This window comes from Podarcis pityusensis, assembly GCF_964106645.2.
Source record: "Podarcis pityusensis genome assembly, contig: HAP1_SCAFFOLD_72, whole genome shotgun sequence".
Classification (NCBI taxonomy): Eukaryota; Metazoa; Chordata; class Lepidosauria; order Squamata; family Lacertidae; genus Podarcis; species Podarcis pityusensis.
In genome coordinates this window covers 202,673-212,500 of record NW_028293465.1, presented here as the reverse complement: position 1 = coordinate 212,500, position 9,828 = coordinate 202,673, and the positions used below count along the sequence as shown (strand labels likewise).

At 53.3% G+C, this 9,828-nt stretch overlaps 1 long non-coding RNA gene across 2 annotated transcripts in view; it reads right to left on the bottom strand.

Annotated features, from left to right (window-relative positions):
* Positions 1-8,150, bottom strand: part of LOC308468927 — a 9,877-nt gene extending 1,727 nt beyond the window's left edge. For both annotated transcript variants that reach the window (XR_013981944.1, XR_013981945.1), the window contains exons 1-2: positions 7,542-8,150; positions 6,088-7,231 (exon numbers count right to left, since the gene is read on the bottom strand). This is a non-coding gene — a long non-coding RNA (uncharacterized lncRNA). The remainder of the gene's footprint in view (positions 1-6,087; positions 7,232-7,541) is intronic.
* Positions 8,151-9,828: the final 1,678 nt, after the last annotated feature.

Sequence of the window (9,828 nt, the reverse complement as noted above, 5' to 3'; positions counted from 1 at the left end):
CGGGGAGGCTGGTCCTGACGCCCAGCTGCCACTTTGGGATCCCCCGCTGGCCCCCTGCTCCTGACACGTCCCCCCTGGGGCTCCCCTGGCCTTGACCACCGGCGCCCCCTTCTGGGAATCCTCTGATTCGCTGGAAAGACTCATGGAATCTCTTGAGTCATTGTCATCCTCTTCCTCGCTGTCCTGGGATTCATCCCCATCGCTCTCCATCTCCTGCCTACCCTGTGCCTCTGTCCCTGAACCCCTGACATCCATCCCCCCCTCAAAGCCCCCCCTTCCCCCCTCCCGCTGCTCGGGCGCAGGTTCCGGGAGCTCCGTTGTAGCGGGGGTAGATGCTGGATACAGTTCGTCAACGTCGATCTCCTCTGCTTCCAGTTCAGTGTATGAGTGCTCGAAACCGGGGTCCTCCCCCAACACATCCAAACCCTTCCCTCCCCCTGTTACTTCAGGCGATGCTGCTTGCCAAGGCCCCCTTCGCCACCCCACTTCTGGTTGATCGTCCCACCAATAAGAGCGGTCCGTGTCCACCCCCGAGCACGATCCCCTTGGAGGGCTCGATTCCGGCGTGGTCTCCTCTGCGGAGGAGAACCCCCGGAAGGTGCTGCCTGAAAGTGTGGGCGTAAAAAGCCAGTCGTCAAAATACTCCGCTGGCATGGGCCTGTGTGGGAAGAGTGCATGGAACTCGTCTTTAAGAAGAGGTTCCTCCAGAGCATAATCTGGCACCCAACTGTTGGCGCTGGCCGGGGTACCTTCCCTGGCGAGGAGGTATTCCATTCCCTCCTCCCCCCATCTCGAGTCCAGAATTTCCGTGACCTCGTTGAGTGTCGGGGTCCTTGGTGACTTCCCCCCCCCCGGTGACTTTCTACGTGGGTCTGGTGCCGTCCCTGGCTCCTGAAATCTGTGTGGGGCCTTTTAGGGTGTAAGCACCGACCTATGAAAGACCGGGTGCATTCGGGAATCTTCTGGGAGGGTCAACCGAAAAGCTACGGGATTGATCCTGCCCTCAACTTGGTATGGCCCTAGCTGTTTGTGTCCTAGCTTCTTCTTAGCTAACGACTTGGCCGGCACCGCCTGGGCTGCTAACCATACCCAGTCCCCCACCTGGATGTCTTCTCCTGCCCTCCTGTGCCTGTCTGCCTGCACTTTGTAGGCGTGTTTAGCTAGTTCCAAGTGCCGTCGTAGCTCCTCGTGGACCTCCTGCAATTCTGCTGCTAAATGCTCAGCTCCCTGCGACTCCCCCTGCGTCGTTGTCTCCAACGCCGGGAAGGTTCTGGGATGTCGCCCATTGTTGGCGAAGAACGGTGTCACCCCCGTTGACGCGTGCTTCGTGTTGTTGTAGGCAAACTCGGCCATCGGTAAGTAGTCCACCCAAGTTGCAGGCTTTTGATTGGCGTAACATCGCAGGTACTGCTGCATGATGGCGTTGACCCTCTCCGCTTGGCCGTTGGTTTGCGGGTGTCTCGCCGACGCTAAGTTGATCTTGACATTCAGGATGCCCAGGAGCTTCTGCCAGAAACTGGAAATGAATTGGCGACCCCGGTCGGACAGGATGGACCGCGGTAAGCCGTGCACCCGGAACACGTGGTCTATGAACAGCTTGGCGGTCTGTTCCGCTGTTGCCACCTTTGCGCAAGGAATGAAGTGCGCCATCTTGGTGAACAGATCTACAACCACAAGCACCGCCGTCTTGCCCCGCGAACTGGGCAGATCAGTAACAAAGTCCAGCGCCACCCTTTCCCACGGCTGTAGTGGCGTCTCCAGCGGTTCCAGCAATCCCGCTGGCTTCTTGTGCACTGGCTTGGACCTCTGACAAGTGTCACACCTGGCGACGTAATCCGCGACCTCTCCCCGCATCTGGGGCCACCAAAAGTCTCTGGCTACTAAGTCCGCCGTCTTTTCTTTGCCGAAGTGACCCGCGCTGGGTGCGTCGTGTAACTGCTGTAAAACCTTCACGCGGAGATCGTCTCCCGGCACGTAGAGAGCACCTTTGCGGGTCAGCAGGCCGTCGCGTATCTGGAATTCGCCGTCCTTTGCTGTCCCTCTTCGCACCTCCTTCATCTTGGATTGTGCGAACGGATCCGTCTGTAGCGCGCGTCGTACCGCGTCCAGGTCCACGGCGGCGGAAGCGCACGCCCACGCTTGCGGTGCAAAAATGTGCCTGGCTGCCACTGGTGCCGCTTCCTCGAGATACTGCGGTTTCCTGGAGAGCGCATCCGCTATGACGTTGTTGTCTCCCGGGATATACTCTATCCGGAAATCGAAATCCGCAAAGAACTCCGCCCATCTCATGTGCCTCTGGCTCTGGAGCTTCGCCGTGCGCCAATACTCTAGGTTCTTGTGGTCCGTGCGGACCTGCACAGTGTGCTTGGCTCCGATGAGGAAGTGCCGCCACGCCTTGAAAGCCGCGTGGATGGCCAACAACTCCCTGTCCCAGATGGTGTAGTTCTGTTCCGACTTGCTGAGCTTCCGGGAATAGAAAGCGCAGGGCCTCCAGTTCCCTTGCGGATCTTCCTGCAAGAGGACGGCCCCCACTGCTCTGTCAGATGCGTCAGTCTCAACCCGCATGGGCCTGCTGGGATTCACGTGTAGCAGCTGGTCTTCGGACGCGAAGAGACTCTTAAGTCTCCTGAAGGACTGCTCCGCCTGGTCCGTCCAGGTGAACTTTTTCTTCTTGGAACTGAGGGTGTCCGTGATAGCTGCCGTCTCTTTCGCGAAACCCCTGATGAGCTTGCGGTAAAAGTTGGCGAAACCGACGAACCTCTGGACCTCCTTCCGATTGCACGGGCTATTCCAGTCCAACACCACGCGGACTTTGGCGCTGTCTATGGCTAATCCCTTGTCGGACAGCCGGTAGCCCAGGAAATCCACCTCCGTCACGTCGAACTGGCACTTCTCCAGTTTGGCGTAGAGTCTGTGCTCCCGTAGCCTCTGCAGGACCTCCTTTACGTCTCTCTCGTGAGTCTCCTGCGATTCTGAGAAGATCAGAATGTCGTCGAGGAAGCATACGCACTTCTTGTAGAGGAGTCCTGCTAGCACGTGGTGCATGAATGCTTGGAAACAGTGGGAGCCATTTTGGAGACCAAACGGCATAACTCTGTATTCATAGGTGCCCAGCGGCGTGAACATGGCCGTCTTCCACTCGTCACCTTCCCTCATGCGTATTAGATTGTATGCTCCGCGTAGATCCAACTTGGTGAAGATCCTCCCCTTCCTCACCGTCGCGAGCAGGTCGTCAATCTTGAGCATGGGGAAGGCCTTGGGCTTTGTCATCGAGTTTATGGCCCTATAGTCCACAATGAGCCATTTTTGGGGCGTGTCTTTCTTCTTCACGAAAAACACAGGACTGTCCCCCACTGCCTTGGATTCTCGGATGAATCCCCGCTTCAAATTGTGATCTATGAACTCCCTGAGTTCCTGCATCTCATCTTCAGACATGGAATACAGCTTCGCAGTCGGTAGCGTCGCCCCTGGTAAGAGGTCAATTGCACAGTCGTAGGGCCGGTGGGGTGGTAATTGGTCAGCTTCCTTTTCGCAGAAGACCTCCAAAAACCCCTTGTACTTGTGGGGCACTGCCTGCACCATGCCTAGATGCAACTGTTGCCCTTCCTCCTGGCCCTCCTTCTCCTGGCCGGTCTGGATGCAATGTTGTGCGCAGTAGGACGAGCCAAAGGTGAGCTGCCGCTGGTACCACGCTAATGATGGGCTGTGTCTATCCAGCCAACTCATGCCTAACACTATAGGCGTGTCTGACAGTTGGGTGACATTGAAACTGATGACCTCGCGATGATTCCCAATTTTCAGCAGCATGGGTGGCGTCTGTTGTACCACTTGCCCACCCAGCAACTTCCTGCCATCTACCGTGACGACGTTCAGAGGCAGCGTGGCTGGTAGTAGCGCTATGCGATGCTGCTTGATGAACTGCATCCCCACGAAGTCTGCGTTGCTCCCTGAGTCAATCGTAATGGGGACTTCCAGGGTGAGTCCATTAGGTAGCTGGAGAGTAGCAGTGAGCTGCACCACTGGCTTGGGTGGCAAGGGGTCTGTAGGCTGCAAAAGCGCTGGGGACTGCTTCACTGACTTGCCTGGCGGAGCCCCAGCATCTCTGCTTCCAGCCAGGCATTCTCGTTTCCCTGAAACTGTTCTCCTTGGAACGCTTCCCCTGTTACTGTTGCTAAGGCTGCAGTGTGCTTCTGAAGCCTCTGAGGACACTCTTTAGCCATGTGCTGTGCACTGTCACAGATGTAACACTTCCTGGTCCCTCTAGGAGGCTTCGCCTTGACTGCTCCGGACGCTGAGGCTCCGGCAGCTGTCTGAGCCTTTGCACCACCCAGCTCCATTGGTTCCTCCCCTCCCTTCAGCATAGGCGAGGGATTTGTACGTCCCAGGTCCCTGGGAAGAAAAGGAGGCGCTCTAGCTGGTGGGCGGACGTGACGCCCCTCCTCACTGTGCCAAGGGCGTTCTTCGTGGCGCACCCCTATCGTGAGTGCCCTCTGCACGACGTCTGCTAGGGTTTGAGGTCTGTCTCCCCTAGCCAGCTCATCTTTTACTGAGCCATGAAGCCCCTCCCAGAACAAGTCTCTCACTGCCAGGGAGTCCTTTTCCCAGCCCAGCACATTCAGCAATGCAAAAAAGCGAGAATGGTACTGACGCACTGTAGCCTTGCCCTGCCGCAATCCATGCATCTCCTGGCGCGCCACATCAACGTCAACGGTAGATTGGAAGCAAGCGTCCATGGCTTTGATAAATTCGTCAGAGTCCCTGCGGGCAAGACCATCTTCGCGGCACAAATTGCGTAACCAGGTTCTAGCTTCCCCATGCAAATGGGACACAATAAAGCCTACTTTCTCCTCCTCATCTTTGAAGTCTTTTCGAAGCAAATGCAGCGCGTATACGACATCTGCTCTGAAATTGGGATAATGCTTCAGGTTCCCATCGAAGTGGGCTACTAAATTGCCCCCCCTCCGTCCGAGTCCGATTCCCTCTGATCTGGACCCCGGGAACCCCTCTTTGCACGCCTGATCCCACCTGGCTTGCAGATCCTGGCATCGCGCTTCTGCTTCGGCAACTGTCTTCTGAGAGACCCGTACTGCAACGGAGAGTTCAGCGACTGCGTTTTGCAGGGTCGTTATCTGCTCCTCAGTAGTCATGGTGAGCTTTGCAAAAAAAAAATTTTGCGGTTTGTGAGAGGGGACTTACTGTCAAGGCTGCCTCAAGTCTCAGCTCACAAAAGACCAACGCCTATCTCTTCTTATATACAAAAGTGTTTATTGCAGTTCATTGTTTGCTTCACATCCGAGGCGCGCAGCCCTACGTCTGCTAGGCTTAGACCGCTGAAGTCCCCTCTGAATCCGTCCCTCCCCTGCACCAGTTTAAGAGGCTTGCGCTGCTCCACCTCTTTCTCTCTTTCCTTTTCCGCAGGGTCTTTCTGCCCGCTGGGGTTTCGCCCCTCCTGGATTCCTCTGACGCGGAATCAGACTGCTCTTGCCCCCTCCTGCGGGCTTTGGGACCTGGCCCCTCCTCCGGGCTCCCTGTACTTCCGCGCGCCTCTACATTTGAACTTGGCGCGCGCGCCCAACCTCTAACCTTCCTTTTAACAGCTACACTACTCCCTTCACTACTCCCCTCCCCTTCCGGGAGGGTGGCTTGCTCCGACCTCCCTCCTTTCTCTGCTGCCGGAGCCGCTTCCCCTGATACACTGAAACCTCCACCCCCTTCGCTGCACTCTGGCGGGGAGGCTGGTCCTGATGCCCAGCTGCCACTTTGGGATCCCCCGCTGGCCCCCTGCTCCTGACACGTCCCCCCTGGGGCTCCCCTGGCCTTGACCACCGGCGCCCCCTTCTGGAAATCCTCTGATTCGCTGGAAAGACTCATGGAATCTCTTGAGTCATTGTCATCCTCTTCCTCGCCGTCCTGGGATTCAACCCCATCGCTCTCCATCTCCTGCCTACCCTGTGCCTCTGTCCCTGAACCCCTGACAGTGAACAATATGGTACATTTTCTGAAATAAATAAGAACTTTATCCCCATTTCCCCAGAAAGCAGGCCTTGCTCTTCATGCCTCACCTGCCAGTCCTTTTCACCTTCTTACCTTGCCAGAAGACGAATGCCTTTGAAAAAGCTTTCTGGACTTGACAGCATATCCCAGCAGCTTTGCAACCCCAAAACCTCAAGTTCGTCAAGGTATTCAACACGCCCAATCAGTTGTTTCAGGGCCTGCACAGTGGTCGTGAGTCAAGTGAAGGAATTCATAATATTATATTTTTAAAATTTGTATACTGCCCTTCACCCGTAGATCTCCAGGCAGTTCACAACATAAAAATGCAAGTTAAAAAGCACAAAATACAGAATAAAAACAAGAACCAAAGCAAACCAATAATTCCTCTCCCTCCAACAAACACAGTTGAAAGGGCATAGGAAGTTAATCAGCCAATGGCCTGATTGAAGAGGACCATTTTTGCCTGGCATCTAAAGGCACCAGGCAAGCCTACCTGGGGAGAGCAACCCACTAATGGGGAGCCACCACAGAAAAGGCCCCTTCTTGTGTGGAGGAGGCACATGAAGAGGGGCTTCCGATGATGAGCACAAGGTCTGGGTAGGTTCATCTGGGGAGTTTTAGGTCCTTGACATCTTGCAGTCCAACCCCAACCATCACCCCCTGCAGCCTCCCCCATGTTTCCAGCACAAGCGGCAACCTTTCGGCTGTGATGGAGACTTAAGGTTTCATGACACGTGAGTCCCACCACACCCAAATCAGCCCATCGTGCGGGAGAGTCTCCAACATCCTCTCCCATCCTAGTGTCCTTCAGATGTTTTGGGCTACAATAACTCCCATCTTCAGCCCCGTTGTGCTGGCTGGGGCTGGTGGGAGTTGTGGTCCAAAGCGACTGAAGAGCACAGGGGTTGGGGAAGCCTGGGTCTCCTAGCTATCTAACCTAAGCAGAACCTCCATGTCCAAATGAAGCCTATCTCTTGGGGGAGGGCTGAGCCATCACCGCTATGGGTCAGAGAGAGAAGGGAGGGCCCCCCCAAATGCATTAGCAGGTCCCTCACGTCAGACGATCGAGATGCGAAGAGGGCTCCGGGATTAGACTTGTCGCCCTCAAACCTCTTCTTCTCGCCTCATGGACAAAACAGATCTGAGTGCTAAGTGCAAACAGCAGCTGAGGGAACTTGCTCTTCATGATACCTGCAGCCTCAGGGAACGACAGGATATGACACAGAGCGTTGGTAGCCTGGAGGGACAAGGAGAGGAGAACAGCATTCAGCAGAGGTCATCATCAGATCAAGATCTCAGACTCAGACACGGCTCAGAGCCCCGGTCCATCTCACTCAGTGTTGTCTACAGTGACTAGCAGTGGCTGTCCAGGGTTTCAGGCGAGGGACTCCCCGACATGGAGATGCTGGGGCCCTTCTGCATACAAAGCAGGTGCTCACAGGATGGACCACTTATTAAGATGCACCCCCCTCCCAGCAAGAAACCCCCAGCCCCATCCAGCTCCCATTCAAAACAATCCAGGAGAGAGAAACTGAGTGGTTTCGTACCGCCATTGGCATTTGAGAAGTGCTGCGTCGCCTGGAAGTGACTTCCGCTTTGGGGTCTTCATCCTGCAGCCTTTTCAGGAGGGGTCTCAGCAGCTTGACGCTGGAATACGGATCGGTGACCAACGCCTTCTAGATCGCTGCGGCACTTCTGCATTTTTTCAAAACAGAATTTTTCATTTTTCCTTTTCTTAAAAAAAGTCAGGCCTTTGATATTTTCTTTATATTGCACATACATTAGCGAAGAAAGAAACCACAACTTGGAGCACAATTTTTTGCAAGTACGAAATTCAATATAAATAAATATAAATTAAGAAACCCCTTAAATCTAGCCCTCCCCATTTTCACATCACAAAAACTTACTCATCACACTCCTTTGAGCAGTCCAACAGGCTGTCTATGACCGGCTGTAGGCGCTTGGTGGCTAGGCTGACAATAGCCGAAAGCGTCTCTTCCTTAGTGCGGGTGTCGGGGATCCAGTGGAGATGGTTGTAAATCTCCTTCACAACCATAGGCAGCTGGAAGAAGATAAAAGAAGACCAGGATGAGAAAGTGTGGTGAACCTGTTTCTATTTTGCTTAATGTATGTAGTGTTTGGTGTCAGCGTTACTCGTGCCGGTTCTCTGCTGTTCACTTGTGGTTTTTTTATAATAATTTTTATTGATTTACAACACAGATATACAATTTTATCCAATTTTTAACAAATAAATTCTTTCTTTTTGGACTTCCTTCAGCTTCTCTGACAATCATCCATCTTTACCTCTTAATTACGCATTCCTTCTCCTTAGTATTGTCATTAGTCTTCCCTCCCACTTCTATCATTTTTTATAACAATACATCTCAAATTTCACAGTGCTTCTTGAAATCCCACTAACGTTGTTTGCACATCACATGTATTTTTCAGATATTCTACAAATTTCCCCCAGTCTTTGATGAACTTTTGGTCCTTAAGATATCTAATTTCCCCAGTTAGCTTGTCCAATTCTGCATAGTCTGTCAGTTTCAGTCTCCAATCTTCAATCGTCGGCATTTCCTCTTGTTTCCATTTCTGGGCCAGTAAAATCCTTGCAGCTGTAACTGCATATTGGAAGAGTTTACAGTCTTTTCTTCTTATCTCGTTTCCTGTAATCCCTAAAAGAAAAGCCTCTGGTTTCTTTACAAACGTATATGTCAGGGGTTCAGGGACAGAGGCACAGGGTAGGCAGGAGATGGAGAGCGATGGGGATGAATCCCAGGACAGCGAGGAAGAGGATGACAATGACTCTAGAGATTCCATGAGTCTTTCCAGCGAATCAGAGGATTCCCAGAAGGGGGCGCCGGTGGTCAAGGCCAGGGGAGCCCCAGGGGGGACTTGTCAGGAGCAGGGGGCCAGCGGGGGATCCCAAAGTGGCAGCTGGGCGTCAGGACCAGCCTCCCCGCCAGAGTGCAGCGAAGGGGGTGGAGGTTCCAGTGTATCAGGGGAGGCGGCTCCGGCAGTAGAGAAAGGAGGGAGGTCGGAGCAAGCCACCCTCCCGGAAGGGGAGGGGAGTAGTGAAGGGAGTAGCGTAGCTGTCAAAAGGAAAGTTAGAGGTTGGGGGCGCGCGCCAAGTTCAAATGTAGAGGCGCGCGGAAGTACAGGGAGCCCGGAGGAGGGGCCAGGTCCCAAAGCCCGCAGGAGGGGGCAAGAGCAGTCTGATTCCGCGTCGGAGGAATCCAGGAGGGGCGAAACCCCAGCGGGCAGAAAGACCCTGCGGAAAAGGAAAGAGAGAAAGAGGTGGAGCAGCGCAAGCCTCTTAAACTGGTGCAGGGCAGGGACAGATTCAGAAGGGACTTCAGCGGTCTAAGCCTAGCAGACGTAGGGCTGCGCGCCTCGGATCTGAAGCAAACAATGAACTGCAATAAACACTTTTGTATATAAGAAAAGAAAGGCGTTGGTCTTTTGTGAGCTGAGACTTGAGGCAGCCCTGACAGTATATTTTAACATCTTTTTCAATTCATTATATATCATCTCCCGGAAACTTTTCACTTTCTTACAATCCCACCACATATGATAAAACGTTCCTTCTTTTTCTTTACATTTCCAACACTTATTACACGTCTTAAACATTTTTGCCAATTTTACTGGTGTTATATACCATCTATAAAACATTTTCATCACATTTTCCTTTAACACCGTGCATGCAGTAAATTTTAAGTTTTCTTTCCATAGTTTTTCCCAATCATCAAATTGTATATTATAACCGAAATCTCTGGCCCATTGTATCATTACCGATTTCACTTCTTCATCTTTCGTATGCCATTCCAACAATAT